Source organism: Phaseolus vulgaris, chromosome 3 (assembly GCF_000499845.2).
Source record: "Phaseolus vulgaris cultivar G19833 chromosome 3, P. vulgaris v2.0, whole genome shotgun sequence".
Classification (NCBI taxonomy): domain Eukaryota; kingdom Viridiplantae; phylum Streptophyta; class Magnoliopsida; order Fabales; family Fabaceae; genus Phaseolus; species Phaseolus vulgaris.
In genome coordinates, this window is record NC_023757.2 from 34630418 (window position 1) to 34651921 (window position 21504).

Consider the following 21504-nt stretch of genomic DNA (forward strand, 5'->3'; position numbering starts at 1 on the left):
GACTAAGTGATTTCCTTACCTTACAAGGCTATGACAGAGGCACATCAGATAAGACCCTGTTCATTAAGAAGAAAAGGGATGACACAATTCTAGTACAAGTCTTTGTGGATGATATCATATTTGGATCAAACAATGGAGAATTGTGTGAAACTTTTGTGGAAATCATGAAGAGTGAGTTTGAAATGTCAATGATGGGTGAGTTGAATTATTTTCTAGGCTTGTAGGTCAAACAACTCAAGGAAGGCATATTCTTGAATCAAGCCAAGTATTGCAAGGATCTGCTGAGAAAATTTGAAATGGACAAGTGCAAACCAATCAGCACACCCTTCTGAACTAGCTGTCACTTGGATCATGATGAAGTTGGAATTCCTGTTGATGAAACTAAGTACAGAGGACTCATAGGATCCCTACTGTATCTCACTGCCAGCAGACCTGACATAATGTTTGCAGTGTGCATGTGTGCTCGGTTCCAATCTGCTCCTAAAGAATCACACTTCAATGCAGCCAAAAGGATTCTGAAATATTTGCAAGGAACTAAAGAAGTTGGCTTGTGGTATCCAGGTAACATTTCATTAAGTTTGACTGGCTATTCTGATTCAGACTTTGCAGGTTGCAAAATTGATAGGAAGAGCACTAGTGGTACTTGTCACTTGCTTGGATCAAGCTTGATCTCATGGCAATGCAAAAAACAGGCATGTGTTGCCCTCTCCACTGCTGAAGCAAAGTACATTGCAGCAGGGAGTTGCTGTGCTCAAACCATATGGCTAAGACAACAATTGAATGACTTTGGTATCTTACTTAACCATATACCTTTGTTGTGTGATAACACAAGTGCCATCAACTTAACCAAAAATCCTGTCATGCATTCAAGAACGAAACACATTGAAATTAGGCATCACTTTCTAAGGGAACACATATCAAATGGAACATGTGAGATTAAGTTCATTGGTACAGATTTACAGCTTGCAGATTTGTTTACAAAACCATTGGCTAAAGATAGGTTTAATTTTCTGCTTAATGAATTGGGAATTATAAATGTTAATTGTGCCTTGCAGTGAAAAATGAAATTTGTTTATTTGTAATTGAATGTGTTTATTTTTGGTACTAATATGCTTTGATGACTAGGAAAGAGAAAGTTTAATCTTTGACTGATTGACTGACTTAGTGGGTATTAACCACTGTACCTTTGACAGTTTTGGTCATGGTTATATAACTGATTTGATGCATTGGCTGCTCAATTAAGGTGTGATATGTATGCATCGTGACCCCAAATATTTGTTGCACCTTTTCAAAGATTCTCTGCACATTTTCAGAGAATAAAATCCTCGTGCATATTTGTTCTTAACTGCTCCATCAACCCCTTCAATTTTCAATATAAATTTGTGTAAAATTGCTACCCACATTGGCTGCCCATACTCATTGCTCACCATTTAAATCAAAAGAACAATCTGGTTCAACCATGACTTCCTCTTCAAGACAGAAAAAGAAAAACCAGGATAGGTAAAACAACTTTCAAGGAGTTCTAGAAAGCTGGTTTGTAGGAGATGGAGAAGGAATCAATGCCTACATTCACGAGATGAACAAAAAACAGATCAACATACCCAAGGTGCTCGATTTCTCTTGGCTGAAATCTGAAAAATTGGTTGAAACTAGATCTGCACTGAATCATCAGAAACTGAAAAAGCTGCTGGAATTGACTGGTAATGTATATCCTGACTTGGTTAAGGTGTTTTACACAAATTTAACTCTGGATGGAAAGAACATTGTATCCCATGTGAAAAGCATCAAGATGAAGGTCACAAGTGAGGTATGAAGTTCATTGGCTTATATAAAATATTCTAGGTTAAAGGTTGGAAAAGGGAACACAAGTGGAATTCAGGAGTTCAACAAAATCCAATACTACCGAAGCTGTGTAAGAAATCCTACCCAGAGTATAAACAAATTCCATGCAGGTAATCTGAACCTAACTCCACGCCTAGTTGCCTACATCATTGCATGACAGCTCATCCCTAGAGGTACAAATCATGTTGTCCTACATGAAGAGGATTTTATCCTTTTATACTGCATCATGAATCTGATCAAGGTTAACTGGGTGTATATCATCACGGAGCAATGCTGAAATCTAAAAGATTAATTGATTATCGCTTTCCTTATGCTATTATTGTTTCAAAATCAATTGATTATTTTGGCATTGACACTTCTAATGAGCGAAATGAAACCATCAAAGTTGTAAGTGAGATTGATAACTCAACTCTCACAAAGATGGCGTTTCATAAAGTGGAGGACTGTTGGGTGTTTCTCAAAGGCAAAACTCCTCAAGAAGAACATGGAGCCTTAAATCTCAACAATGAAGATGGAGATGAGGTTGTTCCCATGGAAGATGACACTGTTCAAGCTGCAGAACATTCATGCTATGTTATCCATCACTCCTATAGGCAAGAGCCATCTGCTGATCATGCTGGAAGTCAAAGGATGAGTTCTCCATCTGTCGAAATCAGAGGAGATTCACCAGCTCCACAATCAATGCATGAAGAGGCTGCTGCAACTCATCAAAATGCTATTGTTGCCTATCAAACTCCAGAATATAGAGGTGAACCCTTATCCATGTTTGAGAGGCAGGTCCTGTATCGCCTTGATGCCATGACAGCAGAACAAAGGGCCTACTTTGATACAACTCAAGCAAGGTTTCAGCATGTTGATGATCAAATTGAAGGAGTTCAGTTGCAGCTTGCAGAATTATACTACAAAGATTAGGAGCATCTCGCTTTCCATGCTTTCCTTTCATCAATTTATATTTCTGTAATGTTGAACAATTTGTATTTGTTTCTAGATTGTTATGGTTGTGTTATCTTTCTGTTTTTATCTTTCTCCATGCTTAAATCCTGTTTGATGAATCCAAAGGGGGAGAAAAATAGCTCACCATGCTAGGTGAAGCTAGGGGATACAGGAAGTTACATTTTGCACCTTAAAACTGATTCAAATGTTATGCATTATTTCAACTTTTTAGTTTGGTATTTGGTGCAGTACAGGTTCTTAAAGTAACAAAGCTATGGGGTTTTGTCTCCATCAAACAGAGGGAGATTGTTGAAGATGGTTGTTGCCCCTTCAAGACATGTGTTTGATGAAGCCATTTGTGTAAATTTCATTTGTATTTAAATTTGCTTTAAGAATGTCTTAGGTATAGTTTAGAGGTTGTTTAGAGTAGGTTTTTTGCTAGGTAATTCACCTCTTAACCCCTGACCATGTGATAAGAGCAAGCACAAGTTTTTTGAAACTGTTTTTCACATGTTTTTGCTAAAATATCTCTTACTGCATAGAAAATGAATTTGTTCTTTTCTAAATGAATAGATTCTTTTCTTAAGCTGATGCCTTGATTAAGTGTTTTTAAAACCATGTTTTGTTCATCAAGTATTTTAACTAAATCTTCATTCCATCAAAACGACTGTGTTTCACTTGTTAAGAAGTTTCTGTTATCGTTTTGAAAATGAATCTGTTCATCTGTAAATGAATATATTCTTTTTAGTCTGGTGCCATGTTTACCTTAAAAGGCTTTTTACGTTTTATCCTTGCACCAGGGTGTTTGACTAAGTCTCTTTCCCATAACAGATTCTCTAACTGCCTTTGAAAATAAATCTGTTCATTTTATTTTCAATCTGTTCTTTTTATAACAGCTTTAACTATTTTTTTTAAATCTGTTATAAGATGTTTTTTCTATAAAAGGAGAGGTTGTTCCTGCGTTTAAAAGTTGATCATACAATTGAGAAAACAAGTTTACAACAGAGAAATAAGGATTTTCAGAAGATTAGCATGTGTTCTTGAAAGATTTTCCAAATCACAAAGTGTGCTTGTTCTTGGTTGGTTCTAAGGCTTGGTTAGAGGTGTTGTCACTGTGTGAGCAATCTGCTCTATTGGTCTAAGGCAGATTTCTGCATTCTCTATCAGGTGTATTTGTTTCCTACTTCAATTTCTTGTAAAGTGTGGTTGTGAACTCTTCTTGATAGTGTTTCTTGAAGAGTGTGTGTGCTGGAATAGTGTTTTTCAGCTAGTGTGCCAAGTTTCTTGTAGGGTTCAAGAACAGTGGCTGTGTAAGTGTGTTTGATACGTTTGTTTAGTGGATTTCACCTTGGATTAGGTGAGACTGGATGTTGCTCATTTGAGTGAACCAGTATAATCGTTGTGTGTTCAATCTCTCTTCATCCTCGCACTCTTTTATTGCTTTATCTTTTAATCTGTCAGAAATTGAATCTGTTCAATTAAAAATAAATATGTTCTTTATGGGCTTGTTCGTTCTATTCTTGATTTCTGGAAAACCTATTTGGTTTTTTTAAAAAGGTATATGAACTGTTGAATACAACTGGAATCGTTTGATTGTGGAAGGTTACCCAATTAATTGTCAAACTAGTAATTGAACATTTATCACTTGCTTTAGAAGTTGAAGTTTAGTAATTTTGCTTTTCATAGTTTCATCTCTAAAATCAATGTGTGTGTAGCTTGAGAATTAATCTGCTTAACATCAAGAATTACTTAATTGATATAAATGATTTTAATACATAAACAGTGTAAAAATAAATCTATTCATTGCTAAATAAATCGATTTATTTTCTGTGTACTGTGATAAAATCTGAATCTGCGTGAAAGTTTTAAAAGCTCAACTCACCCACCTCTTGAACTCTGACACTATTGAACCCAACATAAAGCACACAAGATTTTTCAAACTGAGCTACATCCAGTCCCATCTCACATTAAGATGGATTTCACTATATCATAAGAATCTTTTACACAATATTACTCAAGAACAACTCTTGAACCCTACAAGAACTTACAAACATACATTGAAAAACATTAGTTTAGCCAAGCTTATGCTTCAAGGAATCCTATCTTAGAACCACACTATCACAATTTTACATCAAAGAAAGAGTATGAAACAAATACACTTTTTTGCAGACTTAGGAGTGATACAACCCACATCGAGGAGGCACAACCTGGACCTCCAAACTGCAACACCTTGATGAAGCTCTTAATCACAAGCCAATGGTGAAAGTGACAACACAAGAACTTCACAAAGATTTTCAAATAACCTTAAAAAAAATAAATTCTCTCAAAGAACCTCTAAAAAGCTTTTTGAAAACAATAAGCAAATGTGTATTCAAGTGATGTTTAACTCTGAAAACCGGCCATCCTTTTATAGAATTCAAAATAGAACTGTTTTGATAAAACAATTTAAAATCTGTTAAGAAAACAATTAGTTAAAAGTTAAAATAACAAATTGAATTTTTGAAATACACTGAGTGGAAACAAAACAAATTTTTGAGAAGTTGAAAATTGATTGTGGAAACAAAACTAACTTTGCAAATATAACAAAATTTTGGAAACAAAACAACTTTATATCAGAAAAAATTTAAATCAATTGTTTCACCAAAAAAACCAATTGAAAAGTCTGTGGAGTGTGTAAACCAGAAATTTTAACTTGTTCATTTTTTTAAACAGATTAAAAAATAGTTTGAATTCTTTCAAAAAGCTGTGTGCTTTGGCTTACCATTATAGGTTTGAGATATAGAGATGGATCAAGATACCAAAACACTTAATCTAATATACCTTAGCTACTAAGACAACATTATTAGGCTCCAAAGCTTCACTTTATTACTTTATGACAACATGCACTTCCCATGAACATTCACTTCGGTTCAAGGTTTATTTCTTCATCAAACACTATAAATACATAGTCTTTAAGATCTCCAACAATCTCCTCCTCTTTGATGGAGACAAATAACCCTGCCTTGAAGAAGAAACAGATCTGTCTTGATCAAACCTGCAACACACAATGCTTCAAGGACAATACCAACATACTTTTCTCCCCCTTTGTGTTCATCACACAAAATCAGTGAACACGTGTTATTTGAATGGATATACCAGTTCCATCAAACAATTTGTAAGCAATGAAAACAAATTGTAACACTTATCAAACATGCTTTAAAGGGTAGAGAGTGTTTAAAGTGCAAACCTAGCACTTAGTACAGTCCAGAAAGATAAAAACAATTAAAAAAATAGTGCAGGGTAAAATAGTTAAAAAACAAGGAGAAATATTGCATATCACTTCTCCCTGTAGTATAGCTTAGCAAGTTACTCTTGGACTCCTTCAATTTGGTGATCAAGGTGTTGAAATCTAGATTCAGTCATCTCATGATAAGCCCTTTGATAAGTAGAGAATGTGTTCATCCTATTAAGCATTAGTCTTTCAAAGTTGAACAAAGGTTCATCTCAGTTCAATGGTGCTTCATATGCGATGAGAGCATTCGTTTTGTATTAATTTTCGAGACAAGAAAACAAAGTTCAACTCAAGTTATCTTAGTTGTAAATTTCTTTATATTTCTTTGTTTTCGTTAGGTGGACTCAGAGGATGCACAAGACACACACAGGAGGAACCACTGTTCCCCAAATACGAGCAATGTTCGATGACATTTAAGCTAGAGAGGTTGTAAACAATCAACTTACATACCATTTTAACTGAAAATTTCATATTACTGATGTTTCAAACATTTATTTACTGTTTCTTTAGACTCCATACTGAGTGGATTATGTTAGGGGTTTGATCACTATTGAGGTTTCCCAATTACACGGGCGGTAGTTCCTCTCATATGTTTCACAACGATTGAATTTCATCAAGTTGATAGGATTATGCGTTAGTTTGAATTTTGACAAAGTATTCCAAGTGACCCATTGAACCTTGATCAACTTCACAAAGAGTATATGAGAGGACAAACTGATCGATACTGGCCACAATATCATGTTGCATGGATAGTTATGTGGAATGATTGTCATAATCGTCTAATTCAAGGAAATCAGTTTAACAAAAAATGGCCATTTGCATGACAAGTAAACATACATGCAATGGTACGTACTATCCGCTACATCTCGCCTATACAGTCACCGTTTGATGACGATGTAAGTTAAGTTACAAAATCATTTATTATTCTTCATTGGCTCATCCAAAATTAACACATATTTTCAAAACAATATGATATGCCACATGAGACTACTCAACCTCACTATCAATATCATGTTGGGTCTTCTTTTTAGGTTGAATTGTTTCAACAACAATCTTTTCGTGTGCCAGTTGTTCATGTCATTCCAATTGTCATTTCATCATCCACTTTTCAAATACTCAAGATTTTCATCTCGAAAACAATTTCTTGTTGGTTCATCATCAACTTTTATTCAGTTCAACAGAAAATCAGTTGGTTGATTTTTTAGAGTTTTTCACTCTACCTTCAAACTTAGCGAAAATCTTTCAAAAACAATTCACCTCCCTCTTGTTTAGGCCTCTAATTCTAACATGTAGGTCATCCATATGGTGGTAGGTTAGCAAAAAATGAGAAGTTTATACTTATAGACATGACAAAGACTTCAGTTAATGCTAGAAATATTTTACTAATAATTAAATATCATAATGAGAAAAATGTGATCGACCGTGTTTATAGTGCCATGTAGGTGTATTAAAAATTAAAATGAGGTCACAAAACCGAAATACAACAATTGATGATGTTACTTGAGCGAGACATGTATGTTCATTGGTGTAGGTTTGATGAGGGGTTGAATGTCGTGTAATATATATTTTGAACACAACCTGGTTAAGTGAAACTAGTAAATTCCTTTAACATTGTATTGATAATGGATAATACCTACAAAAATAACAGGTACATGAGGTTGTTGGTGTTGCCTCAATGAGGTTGACATTTTCTACTACATTTATGTTATTCACATCTGAACATGAAAATAACTTTGCATGGACCCTTGAGAAACTTAAAAGGTTGTTTCTGAGAGTTGATGCATACCCAGGGTCATGGTTAGTGATAAATATATTGCTCTCATGAATGCAATAAATTTTGTAATTCCCAAATCCTATAATCTTCTATGTTGCTTTGATATTGATAAAAATGTGAAAACAAGTTGTAAAATGTTATTGCATCCAAGAGAGGCATGAAATCAAGTGATGGAAGTTTGAGGATTTGTTATTGATTTTAATCATGTAGAAGCATATGAACGTCGTGTGTAGACATTGAAGTTTTTTGTTCACCATGACCTATATTTATTAAACATGTGATTGGTACTTGGTCAAATCCACACAAAGAAAAATTTGTTAAAGCATGGACAAATATGGTGATGCACTTAGGCAACACAAAAAATAACATGAAAAAAGTGTCTTATCTTTCAAACATTATCTTTGTCGTTTAAGAAATATGGTTTTCACTCAAGTAACTTAGTTGTAGTTCAAGTGAGGATAAGGTCAGAGCAATTATCTCTTTTCCACATGTATATTGCTCGATTGATAGTTCATAGGTTATATGAGATGAGATTTGTTACATTTCCTCTCCTTTAACAGGGAATGTCACTCAAATGGCATAAAAGTATTTTTTTAGTACATTAAAATGTTCAAATAGTATATGTGATATGCGTATGAATGTTTGTTTAATAATGTAATATTTATGATTTTAGCGCTTGAATTTAGATATTCATATGTGAATGGAGTGGACTGCAAATGTCATGTTTGGTTGAATGAGGTAACTCAAATACTTTAGATGGTATGCTAAATAAGTTTGTGGCTTGTAGTATAAACTACAAGAAACCATAATAAAAGGAAATACTTTTGTTTTAATGATGATCTAAATCACATATATTAAATATTTGCTGGTAAGAAGTTGTGAGAGTTTTTATATAACTTTTATAGTTACTATGCAATGAAATTATTTCAAGTTATGAAGTCGAAGTTCATATATTGAAAAAAAAAGTGTTTAGAATGAGTGATGTGATAATCTTTTATATGTCTTTTAGAAAGCATCTGTTTTACTATTATGTATTAATTGGAATTGAGGTTTTTTAGACCAATAAAGCTTTAAAATGGATTAGAAAATTTGATTTTTACATGGATTGATTGTTTAAGGTTATTGGTTGCATATTATATATTAACTATACAATCTGGATAGTCAACCTTTCTTATATGTTTCTATGTTTCTATGTGCTTTTTATCGTGATCATACCTAACAAGTGATTAGAGAATATTACATGTCTAGGTGCCAACTTTATACGTGTAGGACGTTTTTTTTTATTATGTGTATATATGTATGCATATTTATTATATATATTTTAATAAATTAATTTATAGTATGTAAAATGTGCTATAATGACGACATTCATTTTTAATATATGATATAATAATCACATTCAATTAAATTAATTAATTAATTATTGTACTAAAATGAGAAACTAATCTCATATATTTAATACAAATTTTTAAACTAATTAATTTGTGTACGCAATTAAAAGATCACAAATATTATAAAAATGTATTACATTATTCTGACCCTTCCACTTAAAATATCGAGGACTAGTAGTAACTTTAATTAAATGGAATACATATGTAAACCAACAACATAGTTTAAAATTAAATGTGGTTGAAAAAAATAATTGAAAATCACTTTTGTAAAAACTTTTCATTTCACTGGTGGGTTTCTAGTTTCACAAACAAAAGAAGACAACAATTCATGAAATGTGAAAATATATAAGTATGATTATTCAAAATAACATATGTATTGAACCAAATTTTATCAAATAGTTACACTTAATCTAAGTATTAACTTCTAATAAAGAATCATTCTTGCAAATTGTCTAAACATTAAAAAGTTAGTACAAATTTAATCATTTGTCCTATAACGATGAAAACTTATAAATTATTAATATTTAATTATTTATATTAAATCTTAAAAGGAATGTGCTTTTTTTATGTACTACCAATCCATTATCCATTATGCATTTGAAAGAATTTATCCTTCAACTTATTTTTAGGGAAATAGAAGGGCACAAAATGGGTATCTTTGGTGAGAAAAAGGTTTTGTCTTAATTTATAGTTTGATATTTTGTTTTGTACAAGATAATGGTATAGGAAATTTGTTTCCTTTATCATGATCACTTTTATGATAAATCCTTTTTTCATCATTTTGTTTTGTGAAAGATATTTTTAATGAAAGATTTACTATTCTTTTACTCAATGCTTATGATTAGTCATGACGTGAACGAGATTCAAAGTCTAAAAAGGAAGTGTAGAATTCTTTCGCAATGAAGAATTTAGGATCTACAAAATAAATCATTGGCATGAAAATTGTTCATGTAAGAAAAATAGAAAATTGTGATTGTTACAAGAAAAATATATTAAAAAGGTATTATGGAGATTTAGTACGAACAATTCTATTATCACTACACTTGCCGATTACATTGTTGAGCTCAAAACAACGTCTTACAAATGAGAAAGAGAAAGAAGCAAGGTAGAACATTGCATATTTATTTGTAAGTGGTAGTTTATATATGATATGATGTGTAAAAGGTTGGATATTACCATTACCGTTGGTGTTGTTAGTCATTTTCTTGCTAATTGTAGTTCTAGTGGTAGGTAGGATTTCGTTCTAACTTAAGCAAGTGTTATTGCTTGAGACTCGAGGAGTGGTAGGTAAAATTTTGACCTATCTCGCTCAAGACTAATTAGAAAAATTAAGATATGATTACTAACAAGTAACTTCAGAATATTTATCTCACATAATTATAGAGAAATTTTATCACAATTAAGCTAGAATAAATACATAATTTGGAACATATTTGTTGGATACTAGGCTCAAATAATAATTAATTAAGGAAATAAACGATAATATGAGGGTAAAGAACTAGGAACGTGGACCTCATATTTTAGTAAAAGAATTATAAGTCCAAGAGGGTATTTGACTATAAATAGAACTCGTAAGATCTAGGAAAAGACAACAAATTTCAGTGTTCTAGCTAGGGATGACAATGTGGGTTGGCCCGCCCCGCCCCGCGTTTGGTCCGCAAAATGCGGGACGGGTTGGTTCGCCCCACACTAGGAGTGCTGACTCATTTCACTGGCCCACCCTGCATAAGAGGTAACCCACGAGCCAACCCGCATAAATGTTTTTCTTCTTTCAAAAATTAAAATTTCATTAATTATAAAAAATCTTATTCCTACTATTGAAAAAATAAAATTTTATCCGTGTTTCAATTCATTCAATTAAAATAAAAATATAAATTCAAGTATGAGGGTTATTAGAAGGCTTGATTAAAAATAATTAAAGTTTTTCTTTGCATCTATTTTTTCCTATATATGTATGTAAATGTATAAAAGTATGACTAATTTTTTAACTATCCTATTGAAATATCTTCTTTATATTATTTTTTTATTAACAAATTTTAAATATAAGACTTTACTTGAAACTAAATCCACTATTACTCTTAATACTAACTCCTTTAGATGATTAAAATAAAACATTCCTTTTTTTAGTACATTAAATTCAATTTTTTTAAAATAAAATAAAATAAAGGTCATACTACAATAATGGGTGAATGGGGTATGATTTTTTTTTTTACAAAAAAATAAAATATTTTTTTTTATTTATGCGAGCAAGCAGGCCAACCACTACAAGAAAATCATGAAATAGAAACCAATTTGTAGAAACCAAAATAATTAGTTGCAATAGTAACTAAATTAGAGACCATTTTAGAAACTAAAAAGAAATTTGGTTTCTAAATTAGTTTCTATTATTTTCTATTATTGTTAAACAGTTTCTAAATTGGTATCTAATTAGCAACTAAGGTTTTTGCTACCAAATTTAGAAACTAAATAATTGGTAGTTAAAACCTTAGTTGCTAATTAGATACCAATTTAGAAACTATTTAACAATAATAGAAAATAATAGAAACTAATTTAGAAACCAATTTTTTTTTAGTTTCTAAAATGGTCTCTATTTTAGTTCCTATTGTAACTTATTCTTTTGGTCTCTAAAATTTGGTTTTTATTTCATGATTTTCTTGTAGTGAACCCGCCCCACCCCATTGTTGGTCCGCATGGACTGCGGGTTATGCGGGATGGATCAAAGCGGGTAAGTGAGCTAGATTAGTGAGCTCATCCCACACTTTTTGGTAACGAGTTGTGGACTATCTCGCATGGTCCACCCGCATTACGACCCTAACTCTAGCAAAGATGATGTGAATGTAACTACAAGAACACATGATTCTTGACATTCTTAGGATCAACTTGAGCTGGATTTGAAAGGCACTTTACTTTAGAATTGGATCAATGTTCTAATTCAAGAACTCACCAAAACTTAGCACCAACCAAGACTCATATGGAAGTCCATGTTTTGTCAAATTGAATCAAAACACAAGGAATGAAGAACAAGAATTAAACTGGACAGAAATTAAAAAACTAGCTACTGAACCGAAAAGAAACAAAAGAACAAAGCTGGAAAACAGAATGTAAACGGTAGAAAATGAAGGAAACACATTAGGAAATAAAACTACCGAATGGAAAATTGAAGAAAGGAAAGAAGAACATTTATAGGAAGATGCTTGCTGGATTTTGAGGATTGGAAGAAGCCATTCACGCCACTTGGAACCTTGAACCAAGATAAGTGATGGAGTGCCACCACTTGAAGCTCACCATAGCTCACAAGATAAGGCAAAGAAGAGGAAGACTCAAAACTCACAATTTCTCTCCAAATTTGAGTATAGTCTCTCTACTATAAAATTCCAATCTGAATTGTACAAGCTAAGCACCTTTATTTATAGCCTAGAGGTGCTGAAAAATAGATGGGAAATTTCAAATAAAACTCATTTGAAATTCCCACCAAAAACAAGTCACATGGGAGGTGTGACCTTTTTCTACTATGACACCTCCTAAAAACTACACCTACACCCCCCTACTAAGTCACATAGACAAAGTGACTCTCTCTAATACATTCACACCTATTTATTTAATATCCACACCTCCTACAAGAGTCATTCAAATGATGCTCTTTTATTTAATGCTTGGCATTGCCCCTCATGGTTTGGACTTGGGCTTCTTGGGCTTGGGCCTTCTTGGGCTTGGGCTTGGGCTTTGGGCTTGGGCCTCATCTTTTGCAAAGACTAATAAGAAGAACTTTAAATGCTTTGGCCCTTGTCCATTTCTTCTATTGATAACATCTTTTTCATTCTCATCAAAAGAGGTCAACTTGTCCCTTGGTTAGAACAATTAACATATACCATGGAGAACAGTGAAACATTTCTTGGCACCCTACAATTTCTCTTTGTTACTACTAAATAGGTATTTATATCTCATATTTCAATTAAAATTTATTATAGTAAAAATATTACTAAATCATTATTCTTTTAAAAGCTAGATAATACCCCTACTATTTTTTTATATATTTATTTTACATATTTTATATTTATATAAAGTATAGTACACATAAGATTGATTTCTCTCTTAAAGTATAACTAAATAAATTTCACATTTGGTTTAACCTAAATATGTCAACATATTTATTTTTAATAACTTTATATCTCCATCATGATTGTCTTTTATTTCTTTAATAAGTAGAGTCTTAGTCTTAATTGTTAAATAGAATTATAGAAGTTTAAACGATATTAATTGGGCTCATCTCATTCAATGTATTTATATTATAATGCAAATAATTAACATTCTAATAAAAAAAGAGTTTTTATTTTGGGAAGAGTTTTGTTCTCAAATTTTAAGATAAATATTTTTTCCTCTTAATTATTTATGTTTGTTTTCTTTACCCAATATTTAATTTGTTTAAGGCATTTATTATAAAATACAATTAAAAGTTCATAAAACAAAAATATTTAATTATTTTATTATGGTCAAGAAAAGTTGTAAACTTTATTTCTTTATTATATATATATTTATATATATTATTGTATCAATAAAATTATAAATAGCCAATAAAAGTATAAAATAAATTTGTATAAGTTGTATGCATACATTTTTTACTCTGCCTAAATTTTCCTTAGCAACAATAGATAAGTGTTATCATTTTTGGTTAGGTTCAATAAACAAGATTCAAATAAAGTTGTTGTGAGTATATTCATTGCAAACACTAGATGGAGAGATTATTTGAGGATGTGAAACGCAATAAACTTATATTTTTACTACATATAAATTTTAATTATGGCTTTGTTTTCTAGAACATTTTTTCTGTTTATGACACTACATTTTTGTATGTATGAAGCAATGAATTTTGTTAGCTCACATACTGCCACAAAAATTCAAAATGAGATTAACACTACAAGAAAATCATGAAATAGAAACTAATTTTAGAAACAAAAAATAATTAGTTGCTGATCCTGCCGGCAACTCGAACGTGGAGGAATCGCTCTGTAGCACGCTCTGTACCGTCTACGCAACTGCTTTTTCTACAGAATCACCCTCAGAACCTTCTCTTGGATCTCCAAACGTGACCTGCAAAACACACAGACGGCGCCTCTAGCGGCCGTTTGCACTCCGACGATCAAGTTAGTCCACAGAACCACCAAATGAGAAAACTAGTAGTGTGTGTGAAAAACTCTTGCTCTCTGTTTTTCGTCTCCCCCTTCTCTCCCTGATTCCTTCTCTTTTATCTCCTCTCCCTGTTTCCTGGGCATAACAGAATTCTGTTATGCTTTTCTGGCATGTGTCAGAACCCTGTTATGCTTTTCAGAGACAGTGTACCTGCAGAATCAGAGAGTGTGAGTGTCTGTGCGTGTCCGCGCGTCTCTGCGCTGGGCTGCGCCTGTCTGTACCCTTAATGGTACAGAGTGCACTTTTGTCTGGACCGCACCCCTCTCAGATGGTGACACGTGGAGGCCTGCAACTCACATCTAACCACACACATGTCACTTACTGGAAGGGCTCTAGCGCTTCTCTTTGTGTGCCTAAGTTACGCCCTTGCAGAGTAACTTAGGATATTTCTCTCATCTGGGTAAGTCGCATACTCTTAGGAGAACGTCGGGTGTGGCTGGTCTAGGCACACTCACCAGACGTTGCTCTCTGCGTATGCAGCTTACCCTTCACGATGTCACGCACGTAATGGGTTGAGGGAATCACCAATCACTGACTGGTTTACTAGTTCCCTCAGGCCACTCTCGTGCATGATTCCCTGAGGTGTGCTCATGCGAGATCCATGCGTAACGCTCTCGCTGGGAACCTCAGTCCCAGTTTAACTGCGTGTAACACGAGACCCCGATGACAATACACCCGATGACTGATCAGTGTTTATTTGCTTCTCGCGTTCTGCCTTCAGGCGTTAGTTTGAGAACTGGTCTGTTGGTGGCCACTTGGCTACTGACCACCGATCACCATTCTGGATGATCTGTCGGTGGTCACTTGGTTACTGACCACCGATCACCGCTCTTGGTGATCGTCTCCCTGACCTCTCTGCCACCTGGTCCACGTGTCACCCTGCAAGTGGTCCACGTGGTTCTCTACTGCTGACGTCATCGACTACCGATGACCGATCAGATCAGTTGCTATAATGACTAAATTAGAGACCATTTTAGAAATTAAAAAAAATTGGTTTCTAAATTAGTTTCTATTATGGTTAAATAGTTTCTAAATTGGTATCTAATTAGCAACTAATGTTTTAACTACCAATTATTTAGATTCTAAATTTGGTAGCAAAAATCTTTGTTGCTAATTAGATACCAATTTAGAAATCATTTAACAATAATAGAAACTAATTTAGAAAGCAAAAAAACTTTTAATCTCTAAAATGGTTTCTAATTTAGTCACTATAGCAACTAATTATTTTTTGTTTCTAAAATTGGTTTCTATTTCATGATTTTCTTGTATTGTAACAAGTTCCTTACATACAAGGAGGGATTTTTATCTCGGAAACGATAAATCCCTTACATATAAGGAAGGATTTTCATCCCATGAACTACAAGTCCCCTACATACATGCTCGATTGCTTTAGGGATTTCAATCTTAGGGACTAACAAGTCCCTTACATACAGAAATAAGTAATAAATCTTGAGATTTGTTGTTTTTTTATAAATATATCATAACTTATTTGTTGAATCAAGAGTGATCAAAGGCTTTGAAGAATCCAAATCCAAGTGTTTGATCGACTAAAGTTGTTGTTGTGTTTAGGATAGGATCTGATGGAGATCAAGCTCAAGTGGACATGGAGGCCAATCAACAAGATCAAGAAGAGGTAGAGGCGCAAATGGAGGGACGCCCATGGAGGTCAAAGCCCACCTCAAAGGCTTACAAGAAGCATGTTCAAAGCTTTAGGAGCTAGGGGACAATTATTTTCTCTTTTTGTAATTTCTTTGGTTGAAGGTGCTTAAAGGGAAACATTAGAAACCTCTATTGTTATAGCATCTTTTAGGCTTTAGTTAGGAGCTTTAGGAGGGGGGTGCGGTAGTAGATAGGTGTAGGAGTAGAATAGGAGGTGCCAAAGTGAAGGAAGAGGTCACACCTTCCTCATGCTTTGTCTTTGGCGCCGGTTCTAGAAGCTTTTTAGGAGGGAGTTTTTGAATTTGTGTAGCTTGCATTTCAGCACCTTAGGCTATAAATAGAGGTGCTCCCTTTGTAAAATTCAGATTGGAATTTAGAGTAAAGAAACTATACTCAAATTTTGAGTGAGCATTGGAGAGCTTTTGAGCCTTCTTCTCTAGTCTTATCTTGATGGATCCATGGTGTCCTCAAGTGGCGGCAGCACACTAATCTTGGAGCAGCCATACTCCAAGTGGCGTGATCAATCACCTTCTCTTCCATCTCCATAAGTGTTCTTTTTCTCTAGCTTTGTTTCTTCTTCATTTTTATGTCTAGCGTTTTTGTTCTTGCCTATTTGGTTCGGCTATTTCCATTTTCCAGCAAGTTATTCTTCCTTTTGTTTGATTTGGTTCGGTGTGTTTAATTTCCAGCACTTCTAATTCAGTTTGCTTATCTTTTGTTCCATTCTTTTTGGTTCAATTTGATCAAATTGGAACTTCCATATGAGTTTTGGATTTGGTGCTAGTTTTGGTGAGTTCTTGACTTAGAACATTGATCCAATTCTAAGAAAAGTGCCTAACTATTGTCCAACTCAAGTTGATTCCTAAGAAGATCAAGAATCTTTCTCTTCTATGCTATTGGAATCACATCATGTGGTATCAAGAGTTTAGGTGTGTTCTTGTTTAATTGTTGAGTTGTGTAGCACTTTATTTCAAGAGCTCTTTAATTTCTTGCAATTTAAGGTTCTGTTTTAGGCTTTATTTTGAGTTTCCTTGCTGTTTTTCTTTGTTACACCAAGTGTTTGTGAAAAGGTTTATGGCACTCATTCTTCATATGAGTTTGGCTGCTTTTTGGAACGACATTCTCCTTCCATAAGCTGACCTTAAGCTTCCTTTCACTTCTTGTTATATCTTGTGATATGTCTTTTAATTTTGTAATCATGTCAAGTTTTGTCTTAGTCATGTTATTCCATAATTGTCATTACTTCTAGTAGTACTTTTATTGCTTTTGATTGTTTCTTGCTTTAGTGTCATATAATTTTCTGAGTTTGATATTGATCCTTGTGCATTTTATGTTTTTAGTTTGAGTTCATGCTTGTATTCTAGACCTATACAAGTTCCTATACATCATTTTCCATTATGTCTTGCTAGTTCATCATTCTGTCTTTCATTCCTATTAGGATTCCTCTGTTTCTGAAAAAAGTGCTTACTATTTTTCCTTATTGCAATTGATTTACTCACTGGAAAATTCTGATATTCTGGATTTGTGATATTCAAAGTGTTAGAAAAGAGTAGAAAAAAGAATTATTCAAAAATTCAAAGTACACAAAAAATGATAAATAAAATACAAAAAGTGTACATTACTGCCAAAAAAAATACGGTAATCCGGCAGCGATTTTGAAAAATTTATCTCAATTAATTGGCTTACTGTTTTTATTTGATTCCAGTGCCATTATTGAGTTAACATCTTGAAGTTTCTGTGGTTTAAATTTCATAATCCAGTTCGCTCTATATCATTCCAGTTAAATCAGTGAATATCAAGCACAATTTGCATAAAAAATCCTTGGTGAATTACATGAAGCACAAAGAACCATTAGACGCTTGGAAGAGAAATTGCAAAAGATGGAGGTGCAACAAGCTAGACCATCTCCTTCAATCCATGATGAGCATCATATACCTTCAACAAGAGCCTCTTCCAATGATTTTGGCCGTGAAGATGAACATAGGAGAAGGAGAACTCCACCCCAATTCCATGGACAAAGACATCATCATCAAGGGGAAAGACATCACTACGGCAATGGCTTCTATCATGATGCAAAGTCTAGGCTTCCTTCGGTCAAACTTCCTTGTTTTAATGGCTCTAGTGATCCTAATGTATATTTAGATTGGGAGGCTAAGTGTGAACAAATATTTGAGATCCATGAGATCCAAGATGATCATAAGCTTAAGCTAGCCACCCTAGAGTTTAGTGATTATGCCATGAAATGGTGGCATGGAATTGTAAAGGACATTATCTATCACAAGGGTCCTCCGTGGACTCTTGGAACTCTTTAAAGGATCATATGCGCGCTAGGTTTGTGCCCCACATTTTAGGAAAGACCTCATGTTGAGACTCCAACGGTTTCAACAAGGCACGCTAAATGTAGATGAATATTATAAGGAGCTAGAGACGCTTGTGCTTAAAATTGAATTAGAAGAAAGTGAGGAAGCTATGATTGCTAGGTTTGTGAGTGGTCTTAGGAAGGATATTCAAGACATTGTTGAGTTACAAGAGTATTCATCATTGGGCTCTTTAGTTCATCTTGCAATGAAGGTGGAAGCACAACTTGCTAAGAAAAAACTCTTTCAAAAATGCTTCCAATGATGGATACTACTCCAAGTCTTGGAGAAACAAAAATTCTTTTTCTAAACATCCTTCCAAAGATTCTTCTTTCAAACCCAAGGAAACTAAGCCATCTACTTCTAGGCCTAAATCTCCCACAAGAACGTCTAATACTAAATGCTTTAAATGTATGGGTTATGGTCATATAGCTGCAAATTGTCCTTCTAAACGAAGTATGTACATGCATGAGGGCATTGTAGTTAGTGAGCATGATTCGGATTCTCCTAAGCATTCATTGCATTCTCATGCATCTAGTGAGGAAGAGAGCGAATGTCCACTTGAAGGGGATTTGTTAGTTGTGAGAAGACTTCTTGGACAAGTTTTACAACCTTTTGATGAAAGTCAAAGGGAAAATATTTTCCATACAAGATGTCTTATTCAAAACAACATTTGCTCTTTGATAGTGGATGGGGGTAGTTGTGCAAATGTGGCTAGTACAAGAGTAGTAGATAAGCTTGGATTGCCTACTATCTCTCATACAAAGCCCTACAAATTACAATGGCTTAGTGAGGTAGGAGAAATAGTTGTCAATAAACAAGTCCTCATCCATTTCTCCATTGGAAAATACAAAGATGAGGTATTATGTGATGTTGTGCCCATGGAAGCCACTCATGTTCTTTTGGGAAGGCCTTGGCAATTTGATAGAAAAGTTTACATGATGGCTTTACCAACGAACTATCTTTTGAATTCCATGGTCACAAGGTTACTTTAAAATCTCTCTCTCCAAGAGAAGTCCATGAGGACCAAGTTATCATGAAGAAAAAGAGGGAGAGTGAAAAAGATAAAAAAGACAAAAAAGATAAGAGTTCTAAGCCTACACTCCTTGTGTCTAGGCGTGACATTGAAAGGGAATAGTGGCTCATCATCCTCTTTTCTTAGCCATCCCTAGAACTCTTAGAGTAGAATCACTTGTTGATAGTCCTCATTGCTTGGAAAATTTGGTAGAAGAGTTCAAGATGTGTTTCAAGATCCTCCAAATGGACTTCCACCTTTGAGAGGGATTGAGCACCAAATTGATTTGATACCGGGCTCTTCTTTACCAAACGTCCAGCATATAGGACCAATCCAAGTGAAACCAAGGAAATTCGCCAACAAGTTGAGGCTTTGATTGAGAAAGGGTGGGTGCAAGATAGCATGAGTCCTTGTGCTATGCCTATCATCTTAGTGCCAAAAAAGGATGGCACATGGCGAATGTGTTCGGATTGTAGGGCCATCAATAACATAACCATTAAGTATAGGCATCCCATACCTAGACTAGATGATTTGTTGGATGAATTACATGGTTCAAAAATCTTTTCAAAGATTGATCTTAAAAGCGGCTACAATCAAATCCGTATCAAACCGGGTGATGAATGGAAGACGGCTTTTAAGACCAACTTTGGTTTATATGAGTGGTTAGTTATGCCTTTTGGTTTAACTAATGCACCAAGTACCTTCATGCGCCTCATGGTAAGTTTGTTGTTGTTTACTTTGATGACATTCTCATTTATAGCTTATCTTTGAATGACCATAGGTTGCATGTTAGGCAAGTTTTAGAAACCCTTAGGAAGGAACATTTGTATGCTAACCTTGCTAAATGTATGTTTGCTCTTGATCATATAGAATTCCTAGGGTTTGTTGTGAGTTGTAAAGGGGTCCATGTGGACAAAACAAAGGTGGTGGCCATTCAAAATTGGCCTACACCGAAATCTTTGAATGAGGTCCGAAGTTTTCATGGATTGCTTCTTTTTATAGAGATTTGTCCCAAACTTTGGTACATTGCCGCACACTCAATGACATAGTGAAAAAGGATGTGGTCTTTCAATGGGGAGAAGCACAACAAAATGCTTTTGAACTTTGAAAGAAAAATTGACTAATGCTCCCATCTTGGCCCTTCCTAATTTCACTAAGACATTTGAGATTGAGTGTGATGCTTCAAGCATAGGTATGGGGCTGTCTCCTTCAAGAGGGCCACCCCATAGCCTATTTTAGTGAGAATTGAAGGGAAGTCATCTCAATATTCCACTTATGATAAGAATTATATGCACTTGTTAGGGCTTTGTTACTTGGCAACACTATCTTTTTCCAAAGAGTTTGTGATACATAGTGATCATGATCTCTTAAATATTGAAAGCCAAAACAAACTTAACAAGAGGCATGCAAGTGGGTGGAATTCATTGAGCAATTTCCTTATGTGATCAACACAAGCAAGGCAAAAAATATTGTGGCGGATGCTCTTTCTAGAAGATACACTTTGCTAAATCTTTTAAGCTCTCAATATCTTGGTTTTGATCACATTAAGGAACTTTATCATGATGACCTTGATTTTTCTCTCATCTATCAGAGTGTCTTAAGGGAGGACACAAAGACTTTTTATCAAGATGGTTTCTTTTTAAGGAAAACGTCTTTGTGTTCCTCAATGCTCTATTAGATTATCTCTTGTTAGAGAAGCTCATGAGAGGGGTTTATGGGACATTTGGGGTTGCTAAAACTTTGGATGTGTTGCATGAACATTTCTTTTGGCCTCATATGCATAAACATGTTCATAGTTTGTGTGATAAATGCATAGCTTGCCGCAAAGCTAAGTCTAAGATGCATCCCCATGGTCTTATACTCCTCTTCCTATCCCTTCAATGCCTTGGGTAGATATATCTATGGATTTCATCTTAGGCTTACCCAGACATCAAAGGGAAAGGACTCCATTTTTGTGGTAGTGGATCGTTTTTCAAAGATGGCTCACTTTATTCTTGCCACAAAGTGGATGATGGATTGCACCATTGCAAACCTCTTCTTCCAAGAAGTGGTTCGCTTGCATGGGATTCCTAATC